Here is an 18,399-nt window from a genome sequence, read left to right as displayed (position 1 = left end):
CTACCCCACAGATAGAATGCCCCAAACCTAGGTTTCCCACCTTGATGCAAAGAACTGCCATTTCCATGGGGGTCCCAGCAGAGGTGGGCAGAAAAATCAGCAGCAATGACAGTGTCCCCTGCCATATCCCACCCAGTCATAGGAGAAATACACTGGGGCAGTGCATGCACCCACAACCTTGTCAACACTGGAAACAATGGCCCCATCCATCCAACAGCTCAGTGCCATATTACCTCTCTGCCATGGCTGTGGGACCTGTTAGCCATGGCTGTGTTCCCATGCATACATACCCAGCATCTCGGCATTTGGGTCTTGCAGTTGGTCTGGACCTCTAGCGATCCTTCGATCTCACCAAACCACCCATTGTTTGGTCCGGCGTTCTGCTTCTCTGCTGCGCCCTATCCCTAGGTTTGAGTGCATGCTGAAGATGCAGTTTTTTGAAGATTCTAGGCTGGAATTGGGTTTGATGAACTATATCAATGGATATGAATAAGCAGGATTGTCCAATAGAGGGTGCATTAAAGACTAGTAAAAAAAGTCCCGTTTCTGACACAAATGAAATGGGCGCTAGCAAGGTTCTCCTCGGAGTGTGTATGTTTGAGAGAGTGTGTGTGAGAGTGACTGTATGAGAGAGAGAGAGAGTGAATGTGCGAGTGTGTGTGTGTGTGAGACAAAGAGAGAGAGAGAGAGTGAGTGTGGGTGCGAGTATGTCTGTGAGAGAGAGAGTGTGTGTGTGTGAGAATCAGAGTGTGTGCGAGTGCGTATGTGAGCCACAGTGAGTGTGAGAGAGAGAGAGAGTGTGTGTTTCACACAGATACAGTTTGTGTGAGACAGAGTGTGAGAGAGTTTGTGTGTGATACACAGACTCTCTGTGAGACAGAGAGAGTGTATGAGACCGAGAGAGTGTTTGAAAGTGACTGTGTGACACATAGAGAATGAATGTGATAGAGTGTGTGAGACACAGTATGAGAGAGTGAGAGAGAGAAAGACACTGACTGAGAGAGAGAGTGTGTATGTGAGAGAGAGAGTGTGTGTGTTTGACAGAGATACCTTCCCCCCTCCCTCTCTGGTCTCAGGACCCCTCCCCTCCCCCTTCCTCTCTGGTCTCAGGACCCCTCCCCCTCTCCCCCCTCCTCTCTCCCTCTCTCCCCTCTGGTCTCAGGACCCCCTCCACCCCTCTCTCTGGTATCAGAACCCCCTCCCCCTCTCTGGTCTCAGGACCCCCCCCCCCCCCGCTGAACTGGGAAGGGGCGGAGACATAGCTGCGCCACCCGCCCTCTGTCGTCGACCGTCTCCCCTCTGCATTGAAATTGCAGTCTCACCTCCGTGAAAGCAGCGCTGCAGGCAGCAGAACGCCTCCCTTCGGGCCTCCTTCCCCCCCTGTGTCCCGCCCTCATCTGATGCAACTTCTGCGAGGGTGCAACGCAAGGAGGGAAGGAAGTCCAAACGGAGGTGTTCTGCTGCCTGCAGCACTGCTTTCACGGAGGTGAGACTGAGATTTTAATGCAGGGGTCCCGGCCCAGTGGTGGCGACCTTGGGGTGGGGTGAAGGGGGGAGCGGTGGTAACCTCGGGGGGTGGAGGGGTGAGCGAAGGCGGCGTTGGCTGCAGACCCAGGGGGGAGGGCGTCATGTGTCTGGGAGGTAGGTTGTCAGGGAGGCGGCAAGTGGCTTGCAGAGGGGTGGTAGCGGCAGCAGTACCAGCAGTGTTGATGCCAGCGATGTTGGACACGGACTGAGGGTACGTTGGTGTGCCTAATGCTGCTATCCTGTGGTTGGTCACTGCTGCTTGTGATGAACCAGGAAGCACGCAAATGTCAGGACAGGAGATGGATACAGCCAGCACAAACCATACAAACCCTTCACTGCCACAGAGTCAGCTTCAGAACGTTGGAGCTGCTTTTTATTATAGTAGACTAGTAAGAAATGCCCGTTTCGGAAACAAATGAAACGGGCGCTAGCAAGGTATTACCACCCACCTCCCTCCCGAGTTCCAGACCCCCCTCCGTCCCTCCCTTCCTAGTTTCACACCCCCCCTGTCCCTCTCTCCCTCACTTCGTTGCGAGTTTCAGCTGCCATCCGCATACCTGATACGAAGGGGAGCGTGTGAAACGGGCGGTAGCAAGGTTTTCGTCGAGGGCGGCGGAACGGCGGGCGTATTTCTGTACTCCTGCCCCTGCGTGGCTTTTGTTGAACTCGTGCCTCCCTTGTGCTTTCACCGGGCCGCCCTCGACGTCATGGCGTTTTGACGCGAGGGCGGAGATAGACTGCAGGCCAGCCAAACTGGATATCTCTGGCGCCTCAAGTTTCTGGCTTGAGGCTTCATTGGAACGTTGGAGGTGCCTTTATATAGAGAGATAATTGTCTCTTAGTTTTCCTATATAGGGAGAGTTAGCCTAGTGGGTGGGTGGGAGAGGGGTGGACAGGGAGGGACTATAAAATTAGGAGGAAGACAAATACAGCAATTTATAGGAACCAACAGCTCTGCAAGTGAAGAAAGGAATGTTTTTGTTGTTGTTGTTTTTTCTCTCTTGTATAGGATAGAAGGAGGTAAAGTTGACAGATTATAAAGAGAGGATCACACAGATAAGAGAGCAGTTTAGAACCTATAAATCAATCCAAACACAAAAATCTTAAAATGTATGATTTCAGAAAAGCTTAGCTTTTAAGTATGCAGTGCTCCAACAAACACAAGTGTGCTTCTCAGGATTTCCCAACTCTTCAGGAAGCAGCCCCTTCCTTAAAGGCACAGATGCTGCTAGACACCAGGTACAATGAGAGCCAAATTAATTAAACCCTCTCATTTGTTCCAGTTCTATAACCTCAGTTCACAATTTAATTAGCATACAATTACTAGAAGGGTGTGGATTGTGAGGGGCATAGGTGGGTCAGAGGCGAACCTAGCAGTAACCTGTGCAGGTTGTAGAATATTGGCAGTTATGTTACTGACTGCAGTTAGGTGCGACCATTTACACCAACCATCAAACTAGCAGAAGTGTGTTACAGCGGCTAAGAAAGCAAATATAATGTTAGGTATTATTAGGAAAGGAATGGAAAACAAAAAATGAGGATGTTACAATGCCACGTATCACTCCATGGTGCGACCACACCTCGAATATTGTGTGCAATTCTGATCACCGCATCTCCAAAAAGATATAGTGGAATTAGAAAAGGTACAGAGAAGAGTGACAAAAATGATAAAGGGGATGGGACAATTTTCCTATGAGGAAAGGCTAAAGCAGCTAGGACTCATCAGCTTGGAGAAAAGACGACTGAGGGCAGATGGCAGTGGTCTATAAAACAATGAGTGGAGTGGAACGGGTAGACGTGAACTGCTTGTTTACTCTTTCCAAAAATACTAGGACTAGGGGGCATGCAAAGAAGCTACTAAGTAGTAAATTTAAAACAAATCAGAGAATATATTTCTTCACTCAACATGTAATTAAACTCTGGAATTCTTTGTCAGGGAATGTAGTAAAAGCAGTTAGCTTAGCGGGGTTTTTAAATGGTTTGGATTTCTTCCTAGAAGAAAAGTTCATAAGCCATTATTAAAATGGACTTGGGGGAAAAATCTACTGATTATTTCTAGGATAAGCAGCATAAAATGTATTGTACTGTTTTGGGATCTTGCAAGGTACTTGTGACCTGGATTGGCCACTGTTGGAAACAGGATGCTGGGCTTGATGGACCTTTGGTCTGTTCCAGTATGGCAATACTTATATACTTATGCACTAGTATTCTATAATGCCAATTGTAATTGCTATAATAGAATTTGTGCTTGGCACACACAATTTAGATGCCTAACTTTAGGTGACCATTTGAGAATTACCCCCTTAATGATTCAGGAATTAATTTTAAAACTATTCAGCCAATATTCGGCCCACGGGAGGCAGGCTGACTAAGTGCCTCGATTGGCGCTGAGGCCGGATATTCAATGTTGGCCCCTTCTGGTGACCGGCATTGAATATCCTTTTTTTTTGACTGGCTTAAATTTAACTGACCAAGTTAATATTCATCACTGGCAGGTAATGTTTATAGTGGTCAATGATAGGCCTGCTATTTATGTGGTCCAATCTGGCTGCTAAACTTAGCCAACGAAGAACTGAATATTCGCAGCTAGATGGTTATATCACATGATATAGCCAGTTAGCCACTATCCCCCAAATTCTATATATCTCACTTTAATTTCCACATGGAAACTTAAGCGTATTCTAAAACAATGTGCATAACTGAATTGGTTAGCTAATCAGCACTGTCAATTGGATGTTAACAAACAATTATCAGCACTAATTGGCAATAATTAAAAATGTATGCACACAACTTGCTAAGTGTATTTTGTAACGTAGAGCATGTAAATTCAAAGTCGCATAGTTTAAAAGGGGGCTTGTTATGGGAGTGGAATGGGCGGGTCGTGAGCATTTTTACAATCTATGCACGTTATTATAGAATACATCCGCGCACCTAGAGATCCTTGCCAAAATCCAAGCGTATTCTGCAACAATGTGTGTAACTTAATTGGCTTAACAAGCAGTGTTTTTAAACAGCACTTAACAAGCAATAAAGAACACTAATTGGCAATAATTAAAATTTATACACACAACCCGTAATTCTATTAAATTCAAACCTTAATTTACAGATAAAATGTTATACCCGAATGTTCCCTTGCTATTGTTTTATTGCCCTATTAGCTTTCGTTGTTCCTCCATTGTTCTTCTTACATTGTTCTATTCCCCTTAACGATACTTTGACCTTGTCCTCACATAACTCCTCACAATGTAACCCATAATCGAGTTGTAACAAATTGTCTTTCCATAATTCACAATATATTGTAAGCCACACTGAGCCCGCAAATAGGTGGGAAAATGTGGGATACAAATGCAATAAATAAATAAATAAATAAATAAAATAAATAAACTCGCTAAGCGTATCTGTAATGCACGGCACCTAACTTCTAATGTACACAGCCAAAAATAGCTGTGGTAATGGATGGGGAAATGAGTATTTTATGGACATTCCAAAATTTATCCATGTAGTTATAGAATATGGCTGAGTGCACCTAAATCTACGTACCGGGATTTATGCCATGCTTTCGATGGTGTAAGTGGACGCATGTAGTTTTAGGTGCTGGGATATCAACTAAGCATATTCTATATACAGCGCCTAAATCTAGGCACCACTTATAGAATACACTTAGACAAAAATGTTTTCCGCATGGATTTATTAGGCGCTGTATATAGAATCCCCCCTCTGCATCTAATTTAGGTGTTGGGATTTACGCCAAGTGAAAGATGGCCTAAATAAACACAACCAAATTTGGTCGCATTGGATAGCCGCTCGGTGTATTCTATATACCATGCAGACATTTAAGCCTATTCTATAAAATATAGGCATAGTTTAGAAAATGGCCTATATGCTAAGCGCTAAAAATTACAGCGCTAGAAATTACAAAATTACTTCCTGTAGCACTGGAAATGGCATGAGCTCGAGGTAGTTCCGGGTTGCCTCGCAGCAAGCCTGTTGCTGCACGGCAACCCTTTAGTAAAAGGGCCCCTTAGGCACAAACATTTACACCTGCTATTGACATGGGGTAAGTGGGCGTCTTCTAAATGGAGGGCGTAGATGCTGATTTATGTTTATAATAGAACTGGGCACCCAGATGTTGTTATGGAGTTTGTGCTCAGTTCATCATATTTAGGTGCCTACCTTTGGTTATTTCAGCAGAGACAACTGGCTATTTCATGCTAAATATTAGCACTTAGCTGGTTAAGTCTTATTTAAGCATCTGGAGCTGTTCCTGGCTGTTTAAATAGCACTGAGTATCGGGGGGGGGGGGGGGGGGGGTATATGAATGAGGTTGTGTCTCTTTGGTTCATGCATATTATTTGAGAAATAAAGGTAGAAGGGAATAAGGCAATGGGGAAAACTGAAACTATTCCAGAAAAAAAATATAAATTCAGAGATCTTATTGGGGGAAGAACTTTCAGGTTTTACCAGACATGCTAGATATAGCAGCTTTCTTACTAAAATCATCATTAAAATCAGAGCTCGACTGGGTTTTTAAAAGTTTGTTTTCGCTAGACATGAGAAAGGGTTTCTAGATCAGGTCATCAGATCTCTCAAGGGGAATGCAGATTTGTGGGAGGAAAAGTTTGGTTTTATGATCCAAAGTTCTTTTTATAGAGGCTGTTTTCACGCTTAATTACCTCTATAAATGCAAGTCTTCTTACAGCAGAAGGGTGATATATGTTTTGAACTACAGCAGCTTTCAGATTTTGTAAACAGTCATCTGCAGGGTCTTTAGGAAAAGCTCTCTTGTTCTGAATTGTCATTAGAAGACTGATTTTCTGTTTTCATCATTTTCTGTCCTGATTTATTTGCCTTGGTTAACCACCTTTTGATGTAATATGTTTCTCATTTTTTCCCCAGTATTTTGTTGATCTTCCAATTTGTGGATTTATTTATTTTATGTTGAGAAGTATTAATTGAATTCACTTTTTTGCTATTCTTCTTCTTTTTGGAATCTTTAGTGAACAATAATGAAAAACACCTTCTGAATACTAAAATGGGTGGCTAAATAAAGTGCCTAGCACTGTGGGTCAGATTCTATATATGGCCCCTAAAAAATATGCAGTGAACAAAAAAGTGAGGTGGATACAAGAAGGATATTAAGGGGCCTTTATTGTAAACAAGTTGATAAATGACCCGACACGGCTGTGTTTCAGCACAAGGCCTGCCTCAGGGGTCTGGTAAATCTCTAATGTTATAACAAAACGTCTAACAAGAGATTGTTGTCAACATCCAAGCCATTGAGTCGTTAATGGTACAAATATTCTAGACTGCAATGTCTTGCAACAGCTAGGGTTTTTTTTTTTTTTTGCATCATTTGCATCTCGAACCCTAGCTGGTCGGATGTTTTGCTATAACAGAGATTTACCAGACCCCTGAGGCAGGCCTTGTGCCGAAACACGGCCATGTCGGATTGTTTTTCAACTTGTTTACAATAAAGACTGCTTGATATCTTTTTTAGAGCAGGTGTAAATTTATGTGAGAGGTTTCGTGAATTATTGGGGCTGGTTCTGAATGCCTATTTTGTAATGGAACATAGATGCCTTTAATTCCACCTTGATCTGTTATAAATGATTGAGGAAGGTTTATTTACTTTGAGGTCCTTTTACTAAACTGCGGTAAGCACTAGCATGCTTGACATAGCTTAAAATTTAGGCATACTTTATAGAATACACTTAGGTATATTTCGTTTTGGCACCTAATTTTTAGGTGTGATATATCGTGATATCTAGAATCTAATCCTTAATGAAAGCACAAGCAAAATCCATTGGTACGCCTTAGTAAAAAAGACCCCAGGATAATTTAAATATACTTACACATGCATAAAATTGTTATTATGGTATTGCTGTCTTCTCTTTGTCCTTTATAGACATAAAATAAGTTTTAGGGCTTTTCACATAGGTGCAATCTTATAAAATTAAGTCCATACTTCCTACTCCCTCCATGTGCATCCTTCTCTATTCATTAGTAACATAGTAAATGACAGCAGATAAAGACCTGTACAGTCCATCCAGTCTGCCCAACAAGATAAACTCATTTTACATAGTATGTGATACTTTATATATATACCCATTTGTGAGGAAATCTGCCTAATGGGAGTTTATTTTTCTTTCTTTGTTTTTTTTTGTTTTTCAAAATACTTGTTACTGAACAATGTTCTCATCAACAGAATAACATTTCCAGACCATCCAAGAATTAGAGAACATATACAACTGGTATAAAAAAAAAAATAGTACAACTGCTAGTATATAATCATCTCTACCACTGTCAACCATGTGAACCCAGAAACAAAGTAAGGCTATTGCAGACCCATCAAGGTAGCCTACTGTAAGAGGACGTCAACCACTTGTGTGCCTGATTCAGGGGTCCTTTTACTAAAGGGCTGCAGCATCACAACCTGAAACTACCGCCGACCCAACACGGCCACAGGCAGCAGTTCCACCTCAAGTGCACCATTTCCGGTGCTATGGGAAATAATTTCATAATTTCTAACGTGGTGCTAACCCGGCGGTAATCAGGCAGCACCGTGCACTGCCCAGTTACAGCCAGGTTACTGCGGGAGCTCTTACCACCACCTCAATGGGTGCTGGTAAGTACTCCCCCTCCCCCCACGCACACATGGCCACGGGGTAAGAATAATCTTACTGCATGGCCATGTGTTTTTTTAGGGGCTTTTTACCCGCTGGGGTAAAAAAGGCCCTGTTGCATGGCAAAAATGGCCCCAACCGCTAGTGCAGAGACCTTTTTACCGCAGTTTGGTAAAAGGACCCCTCAATCCTGCTTATTGGTGGAAAATTATAAGTGGTGCCAATTAACCAGAAAAGTTGCAAAATTTATTTTTTAAACTTTGCAGGCAAAAATAAAATACAGAGGATTAAGCAAAATTACCCTATTAACCCCATATTTAATGCTCTTGCCAAATAAACACTTTTATGAAATCTATTCTACCTCGAAGCTGATGTAAATGGGTTTTTTTTTCAATATATACATATTCCCATTGTACAATGAGAAATACAAGCATAAATGTTTGGCCCACTAAAACTACTGCCAATACATATATCCCTAAAATCTCTGCATCAGTTCTATAAACGTGTGAAAGATGGCTTTCTGAAGTCACCCTTATATGTTTACTGTAAGCAGTCTACTTGTGTAGATGCTGATTACACGTGCAGATGCTTCTGAATGACCTCCTTCGATTGACATCCACCTTGATCAGATTTTCTGGAAAGACAAAATATATATCTGTGAAGGGAAATTAAATAAATTTGTGATTAATGATTACATGATTTTTCCATGTATCCCTGAAATAAAATTCTTCAAAATACCCTAGGGGAAGGCTAAACACACTTATGAAAATAAAGCATTAGAGACATTTGAGAAGGAAGGAAAAGCATGCTGTAACACAGCAATTTTTCTTTATTTCATATTTCCCCAGTGGTAAAAAGGCTCAATCAACAACCGATCTCAAATCAGAGCAGAGTATTTCTGAGATTCTCAGATTTCCTTAGGGTGACAGCCTTTGAATGACCTGCTTACATTCCACAAAACATTATGATTCAGGCACATTATCATTTTTTTTATTTCATAGTGAATTGGATTTGATTAAAGCTCTCATTGTTAAACTTTGTTATGGGATACTAATAAAGGTTATCCTGCACAGTCTTGCTTAGTGCTCCTCAATGCGAGCTGAAACATCAAAGATTAGTGTAAGGTGTGATTGGTAAATAGAACCACTGAGATAGGAGAAGTGATTCCATTTTCTGTGATGCCTGGCCCTAAGACTTCAAGATCGCAGTCAAAGTTTTGTATGTTTAGATTTTCTATTAATTGGTTCAAGTATTGGTTATTGTTCAAGCTGAAACATCAAAGATTAGTGTAAGGTGTGATTGGTAAATAAAACCACAGAGATAGGAGAAGTGACTCCATTTTCTGTGATGCCTGGCCCTAAGACTTCAAGATGGCAGTCAAAGTTTTGTATGTTTAGATTTTCTCCTAATTGGTTCAAGTATTGGTTATTGTTCTATTCAATTTTACATCTTTCCAATTACATATGCTTATTGGTGGAGCTCAAGAGTATTTAAAATGAATACTAGTTAAATGCTATTGCAATTTTTGCTGATAGTCTGATATGGCTAACTACAAAGTGAACACAATGCAGTAATTGTATGATGTCATATAGAATTGATCTGACCACTGATAACGAACCACTGATTATCGCAATGGGTTATGGATTTCAGAAGGCTCCAATGTTCTAAAGTGCAATATGGCATTTACACTAACAGAAGATAAATGTTTTCAACTATGTACTAACCATTTACAGCAGCAAATGGGTTTCTTTTTATTTAAAAGCCGCAGTAAGTATTATTGCAGTTACTTAAATAAGTGTGGTAATGGGCATGGTAATGAAGAATAATAAGCTGTCTAGGTTTCTCTCCATATCTGCTAAAATATAACGAGCGGTGTGATATTTACTGTGGGAAATTTGAGTACATAAGTATTGCCATACAGGGAAAGACCAAAGGTCCATGGAGCCCAGCATCCTGTTTCCAACAGTGGCTAATCCAGAGTACAAAGATAAGTACTAAATTTGATGTATTTTTTGGCATATGCATGCTTTATACTTTGATTTGTATCCTCCAGCCCCCCCCCCCCTTTCCCTCTTCTTTTCCTCTTTCCTCCCTCTCTCCTTTTCACTTAATTTGATTCTGGATGTAGATTGCTGCTTCTTACATGTGAGCTCTGGTATTGCCTTACTTTGTAAAATGTTACTTGTTGTTATGTTGTGAGCTCTTGATTGTATCTATATCAAAAATCAATAAAGAAATTAAACTTAAACATCTGGAGAGTGACACTGAGGGCAGATTACTGTATTATTGCACATATACCCTGGGATTCTATATTGTGCACGTAGATTAAGCATATTCTGTAATGTATTGTGCCTAAATTCTAACACATGCAGACAAAAAGGGGCGTGGAAATGGGCATTTTGTGGGTGTTCCAAAAGCTACACGCGTTGTTATAAAATACGGGCCAGTGTGCATAAGTCTATGCACAGCGATTTACATCAGCTTTTCATTGGTGTAAGTGGATGCACGTAGATTCAGTCACATGAACTATGTCTAAGCATTGATTTATGCATGGTATTTAGAATACCCTTAAGTGCCCTGGGTGCCATATATAGAATCTGGGGGATAATGTGCAGTTGGGGGGGGGGGGGATGTGGTTTGTAAAAACACATATAACACACATGTTATATGCATGAAAATATGGTACATGAAGGACAACAGCCCAGAGAGAGTAACATGCATGTCTAACAGGTCTTTGATATGGCTCCATGGCAAAAGGAGAAGAATTTCTTATACTTGATTGTTAAGACCCAGATTCTATGTTTATACATTTCTCTGCAGAATTATGAAAAGCTTGGGACCCTGTTTATAATGATGTACCATATACTAGCATTGGCAATAATGTTATTCCTTTCTTGTTATAAAATGGCATTGCTATATGTCAAACAGTGGGTTTTGGTTGCATCTGAACCTTGAGTGCTTAATATGAAATGTAAGGTGCTAGTGACAGACCCTTCTTAACCTTTTGGCTAAGAATGAGACCATGTATAAGATAGGGATGGGTGAGCTAACTCTCTGTCCCCTATTTGGACACTGACCAGGCTTGAGGATTAAATCTACTAAACATAGTAGATGATGGCAGAAAAAGACCTGCACGGTCCATCCAGTCTGCCCAAGAAGATAAATTCAGATGTGCTACTTTTTGATTTGTACTGTCCTCTTCAGTGCACAGACCGTATAAGTCTGGCCAGCCCTATCCCCGCCTCCCAACCACCAGCTCTGGCACAGACCCTATAAGTCTGCCCAGCACTATCCCCGCCTCCCAACTACCAGTCCCGCCTCCCACCACCAGCTCTGGCACAGACCGTATAAGTCTGCCCAGCACTATCCCTGCCTCCCACACCACCGGCTCTGGCACAGACCGTATAAGTCTGCCCAGCACTATCCCTGCCGCCCAACCACCAGCCCCGGCACAGACCATATAAGTCTGCCCAGCACTAGTTCCGCCTCCCAACCACCAGCCCTAGCACAGACCGTATAAGTCTGCCCAGCACTAGCCCCACCTCCCAACCACCAGCTCTGCCACCCATTCTAGGCTAAGCTCCTGAGGATCCCTTCCTTCTGCACAGGATTCCTTTATGTTTATCCCACGCATGTTTGAATTCCGTTATAGTTTTCATCTCCACCACCTCCCGTGGGAGGGCATTCCAAGCATCCACCACCCTCTCCGTGAAAAAATACTTCCTGACATTCTTCTTGAGTCTGTCCCCCTTCAATCTCATTTCATGCCCTCTCGTTCTACCGCCTTCCCATCTCCGGAAAAGGTTTGTTTGCGGATTAATACCTTTCAAATATTTGAACGTCTATATCATATCACCCCTGTTTCTTCTTTCCTCCAGCAAAAGCAGATATTTCTCTCATCAGGAATAATATGGTGCAGGTTTTCACATTACCATAATGTGTCCCAGAATTGAAGATTATTTCCTTTCTTATCAGAAAGCTGAATTTCTCATTTGTAAATTTTTAAACATTGCTGTATTAATTATTGCACCAAATAAGTGAAGGCAAATTCTGCAGGAGGATATCAAATTAGACAGGAAGGGTCTAGACATAAATCTGATGAGAATAAAATGCTTTGGAGGAAAGCTATCGGGGAATATAAGAAAAAGATTGTAGAAGCTTAAACCCTCTATAAAGAGCAAATTGGTCACAACCACTTAAACACCCATAAGCCCTTTAGCCTTATTAATAAGCTTGTATCGGCTGAAAACTTAACATCAGTTACTGTAGCCATTTCCTCTGCTAATCAATTAGCTACATATTTTGAACAAAAAGTAACTGACATTAGGGTAGCTTTGTTGCAATTTAAGACCACTGACGTTCAAATTGATTCAAGCAGCCTAGTCTGAATGCTGGTATTGCGGCTGACCAATTGTGGTTCTTATTTCTGTTACCCACTGAAGAAATAGCAGCATGGTTATGGATCAAGGGATGTTGTTAAAGGTGAAGGCCGACCAAACTAACAGACATGACTGTAGTTAGAATAGTATGTGTTCAAGGAGTTCAAGGAAAAGAACATGAGGTAATAGATAAAGTAGCAGGGAGTTTTTGGCTGAAGAACATAAGAGAGAAAGATGATGAGTGAAAGAATGGACTAATGTTTTATGAAAAGGCTTTTATGTAGAAACAGTTTATAAGCAGCAGCCTGATTAGTAAATGTTTGAGACAGTCTCAGTCAATACTTTTGTATAAGCAGAACTGTACTCCTATGAGAAAATGTATTTCTAATTCTGTATGCTCTATTAGTAAGTTAATAAATTACTTTTCTCATACGTTACGTGGCCTGGTCTTTTATCATTCCAATCTTTTACCGGGATATGTATGATTATTGGGATGGTGGTAAAAATACCTAAATCTTAATTACACCACTCATGATACTGTCAAATCCTTTCTCACAAAGTATTCTTCATCACATTGTCTTCTACATGCTTGTCTGAGAGGGGCATAATCGAACAGCGCTGGCCAAATAGATGGCCGGCCATCTATTTGGCCGGCACAGTAAGCAGCAGTCCCGAACTGTATTATCAAAAAAGATGGCCGGCCATCTTTCGTTTCGATAATACGGTTGGGGCCGGCCAAATGTCAGAGATGGCCGGGTTTGAGATGGCCGGCATCGGATGGAAACTAATGCCGACGATCTCAAACCCGGCCAAATCAAGGAGCCAGCATTTGTAGTGCACTGGTCCCCCTCACATGCCAGGACACCAACCAGGCACCCTAGGGGGCACTGCAGTGGACTTCATTAATTGCTCCCAGGTACATAGCTCCTTCCCTTGGGTGCTGAGCCCCCCAACCCCCCCAAACCCACTCCCCACAACTGTACACCACTACCAGAGCCCTTAGGGATGAAGGGGGGCATCTACATGTGGGTACAGTGGGTTTTGGAGGGCTTAACATTTACCACCAGAAGTGTAACAGATAGAGGGGGATGGGCCTGGGTCCATTAGCCTGAAGTGCACTGCACCCACTAAATACTGCTCCAGGGACCTGCATACTGCTGTCAGTGAGTTGGGTATGACATTTGAGGCTAGAAAAATTTTTTTTTTGGGTGGGAGGGGGTTGGTGACCACTGGGGGAGTAAGGGGAGGTCATCCCTGATACCCTCCGGTGGTCATTTGATCAGTTGGGGCACCTTTTTGAAGCTTGGTCCTGAAAAAAAAGGGACCAAGTGAAGCCAGCGAAATGCTCGTCAGGGCCGGCTTTCTTTTTTCCATTATCGGGCGAAGCCGGCCATCTCGTGAGCACGCCCCCATCCCTCCCTGGCCCCACCTTTGCTACCCTACCGACACGCCCCCTTGAAGTTTGGCTGGCTCCGCGACGGAAAGCAGTTGGCACCAGCCAAAATCGGATTTCAATTATACCGATTTGGCCGGGTTCTGGAGATCGCCAGCCATCTCCCGATTGTGTCGGAAGATGGCCAGCGATCTCCTTCGAAATTAAGCTGGTGAGTTATTCATTAAAAACTGCATCAGCAGGATTCATTGATCTTGTTCAAGCTCGTATCTAATTTATGCTGACTCAAGGGGCTTTTCCTCAGCAGAAAGATTCCATAATACTTATTCAAATCCCTAACAGCACCTCGGCTTCATTGGGAGATGTTACTAATTACAGGTCTATTGCTTCTATCCCATTGTTGGCTAAGGTAATGGAGGGCATAGTTGGTACTCACCTTTGAATCACCTTCCCTCTTTCTCCCTCTTGCATAAATTGCAGTCAGGCTTTAGGCCTTGAGATGGTCTGACCACCTTAATATCTCATTTTTGGAAAGCAGTCAGTCTAGGTTTTAAGTTTTTAGTGATGCAATTAAATATGTCAAGTGCCTTTGACCTTGTTGATCATGAGTTGCTTTTAGGCCTGTTGGATTAGTTTGGATTGTGTGGGAAGGTCCACTAATAGTTTTGTGGCTTCTTAAAATCTAGATCATATCAGGTGAAGTTGTCAGGTTCTGTCTCACCTTCCTGGTCTTTTGACTATGGGGTGCCACAGGGCTCGCCACTTTCTCCAACCCTATTCAGTGCTATGATGGCTCCATTAGGTGAAAGGCTAGAGGCAGCAGGGTTCTGCACTTTTATTTATGCAGCTAATGTCACAATCTATATCCCTTTTAAGACTGATCTTCCAGAAATTGTCCCTAAGATTAGGATTGGTCTGGATTTGTTGGAATCCTAGGCTTCCGAATTTAAGTTTAAGTTAAATAGAGGTAAGACTAAATTTCTTGTGGTAACCAACCTCTTTGACTTTATTATTGACAATGTGTCATACCCCCTAGACTCTGTGTTTAGGGTACTGGATGTATTAATTGACAGTCACCTCACGTTTCAGCCTCAGGTTTCCTCAGTAGTGAAAAAATTCTTCAAGTCTCTTTGGAAGCTGAGGAAGAATCAGATCATATTTCTAACCAGACATCTTTACACTGCTAGTTCTGTCCTTTGTTTTAACTCAGATTACTGCAATTCAACCTATGCTGGATGTAAGGAGGGTATCCTAAAAAGGCTAGAAATGGCCCAAAATACTGCAGCTAGGCTTGTCCTCAAAGTATCTTGTTTTGGTAGAGCCACTCCATTATTCAAGCTACACTGGTTGCCCATTAAAGCCAAGATTATTTTTAAATTATATGTTTTTGTCTTTCAAATATTATATGGTATGACACTGGATTATATGCAGCCCTTAGTAACTATTCCCCTATGCAATATAACCTCTGGTTCTAGGGACTACCTTAGACTTCATCTTCCAGATTGCAAGAGAGTGCATTATAAGTCAGTTCACTCTGCTGACTTTAGATACCAGGGTGCCAAGTGATGGAATTCACTGCCAATGGCAAGCAAGGGTCAGCCTGATTACTTGGTATTTCATAAAAGACTGAAAACTCTCTTCCTTGAGAAATTTCTATCTATTGAGGGAGTATCTTAGATTGCAACTGGCCATCAATGGTCTATATATGATATATTTTTTATATAAACCTTTTCTGTTGTTTATTTACTGTTAGCCACATTGAACTCAAATATGTTTTGGATAATGCGGGGTATAGATGTCAAAATAATCAAAATAAATACAGCTGGGGGCCTGCATTTATATACCTTTTGCATGTATAAATGTACAGATACTGAATTTGTATGCATAAGTGTACACTTACCTGTGAAAGTGCCAGCAAGGTACCTAATTCTGATCTGTAAGGGTGCATATAATTTGCACAGCATAAATGCAACAGGGCATACAAATAGGCTGTAAAGTAATTCTGCTTCTCTTATGCCCTTATTTGGTCATCTGACTTCTAGCAGTAGTACATAAGAGCACTGCTAAGGGAAAGCTAGAGTCATATTGGTATAAAGAAAGAGTCCGCAGAGATGGAGAAATGCGAAACACTACATGTATAAACCCAAAGAAAGGAGTAGTGTAATAAATATGACACATTAAAACAAAAAGCAAACAGAAGAATGACATGGTTGTTTCAAAAGACTTTATTCTGCAAAAGACAACACATGGCACCATGTTTTGGCTGTTGTGTCAGGTCTTTCACAGAATAAAATCTGCTGTGTCATTCTTCTGTTCTTTTAGGAACTGTTGTATTGCTTACACTACTCCTTTTGTTGGCCATATTGGTATAAGCAGCCACTGATGCAGGAGCGAGTGGGGATCACTAATGTCCTTATTATCCCCTAGATACCTTGGAATGAACTGGGATGTTGAGTTGGGTGAGTGGGAGCAGGCCGATCCTTAGTTTTATTTAGTTAAGGGACAAGACTATCAGACTCATTTTTGAAAGAGAAGGACGTCCATCTTTCGACATAAATCAGAAGATGGATGTCCTTCTTGCAGAGACGTCCAAATCGGTATAATTGAAACCAATTTTGGACGTCTCCAACTGCAGTCCGTCGCAAAGACGTACAAAGTTCAAGGGGGCGTGGCAGAGGTGTAGTGAAGGCGGGACTTGGGCGTGCTTAACACTTGGATGTCTTTGACCCATAATCGAAAAAAACAAGGATGTCCCTGACGAGCACATGGACGTTTTCACCTGGACCTGTTTTTCTTACGAATAAGGCACAAAAAGGTGCCAGAAATGACCAGATGACCACCGAAGAGAATCGGGGATGACCTCCCCTTACTCCCCCAGTGGTCACTAACCCCCTCCCACTGTCAAAAAAAATCTTTAAAATATGTTGTGCCAGCCTCTATGCCAGCCTCGGATGTCATGCTCAGGTCCATGACAGCGCACGCAGGTCCCAGGAGCAGTTTAGTGGGTACTGCAGTGCACTTCAGACAGGCGGACCCAGGCCATACCCCCCTTACCCTGTACATTTGTGGAGGAAACAGCGAGCTCTCCAAAACCCACTGTACCCATATCTAGGTGCCCCCCTTCACCCGTAAGGGCCATGGTAGTGGTTGTGGGTAGTGGGTTTGGGGGGGCTCTGCACATCAGGTAAGGGAGCTATGTTCCCTGGGAGCATTTTACGAAGTCTACTGCAGTGCCCCCTAGGGTGCCCGGTTGGTGTCCTGGCATGTCAGGGGGACCAGTGCACAACAAATGCTGGCTTCTCCCATGACCAAATGCCTTGCATTTGGACGTTTTTGACATGGACGTCTTTGGTTTCAAAAATCGCCGAAAGTCAGAAACGTCCATGTCTAGGGACATCCAAATTTAAGGATTTGGATGTCCCTAATGGTATTTTCAAAATGAAAGATGGGTGTCCATCTTTTTTTCGAAAATACGGGTTTCCCCGCCCCTGGATTTTGCTGTTTTGCAAGGACGTCCAAATCGCAACTTGGACATTTCTTTTGAAAATACCCCTCCACGGGAGTGGGGGGTTAAAATATTTTAGCTCCACGATGAGGCTGAGAGGGAGGCATTTATACCACTGGGCCACCAGGAGTGGAGATCCCTGTAGGACAACTTTCTTTAGTTGGTGAGGGTAACGTAAATGCAAAAGATAAGGGAAATTATGTTTGGCTAGGGGCAACATGTAAATGACACAAATTTTGTTCGTATCACTGGCAATAAGGTGAGACTGTGTCATGTTCTGATAACTATAATTTATTGGTAATTTAAATATATATAGGTGTGGCAACCAAAGAAAATCACAGTTTTGTTACAAAACAAATTAGCAGCACAACTAATAATTACATTTTTATTGCATCCCTATTAAAGTATTAGTTTTCCTATTAGAACTAAATGGACATGAAAACTATGCCCAACTACCTAAGCTGGGTAATTTATCTCCTTTCCCCTGAACTGTAAGATAATGAACCACTGTCCCCATCTGATTGCTCCATACTGATATATCTTTGAGTAGGCTCCTAAGTTAGCTATTGGCTGAAGGCACAAGGGTTCTGAATATAATTTTCCACAGCTTTACAAAGTATGTCTCTCTGATGTCTGAGAGCAAGGCTGACTTAGCAATGAAACTCTCTGTGTGCTGTCTACCTGCAGCTGCTCCTGTCTTGGCTTCTTCTTAGTTGCTGCTGAGAAGGTACTCGAGTATTACCTCTTAGATGTTAGTACTGGATCTTACTTAGCACTGTATGTTACTGGTATATCTTGTTACTGATACAACATCTCTGAATATAGCTTACATCATGTTACATAGATGTACTACTTCAGGGTATCTGCACTTGGTGACCCGCACATCAATGCTATATGGTAAAACTCTATGTGAAAACAGTTCTTTGATTGGACCTGACAGAACCAGTGTGCTCAGTTTATCCAATCAGGCTG

Source organism: Microcaecilia unicolor, chromosome 1 (assembly GCF_901765095.1).
Source record: "Microcaecilia unicolor chromosome 1, aMicUni1.1, whole genome shotgun sequence".
NCBI lineage: Eukaryota > Metazoa > Chordata > Amphibia > Gymnophiona > Siphonopidae > Microcaecilia > Microcaecilia unicolor.
The sequence above is the reverse complement of the archived record's forward strand: the minus strand, read 5'-3'. Positions refer to the sequence as shown.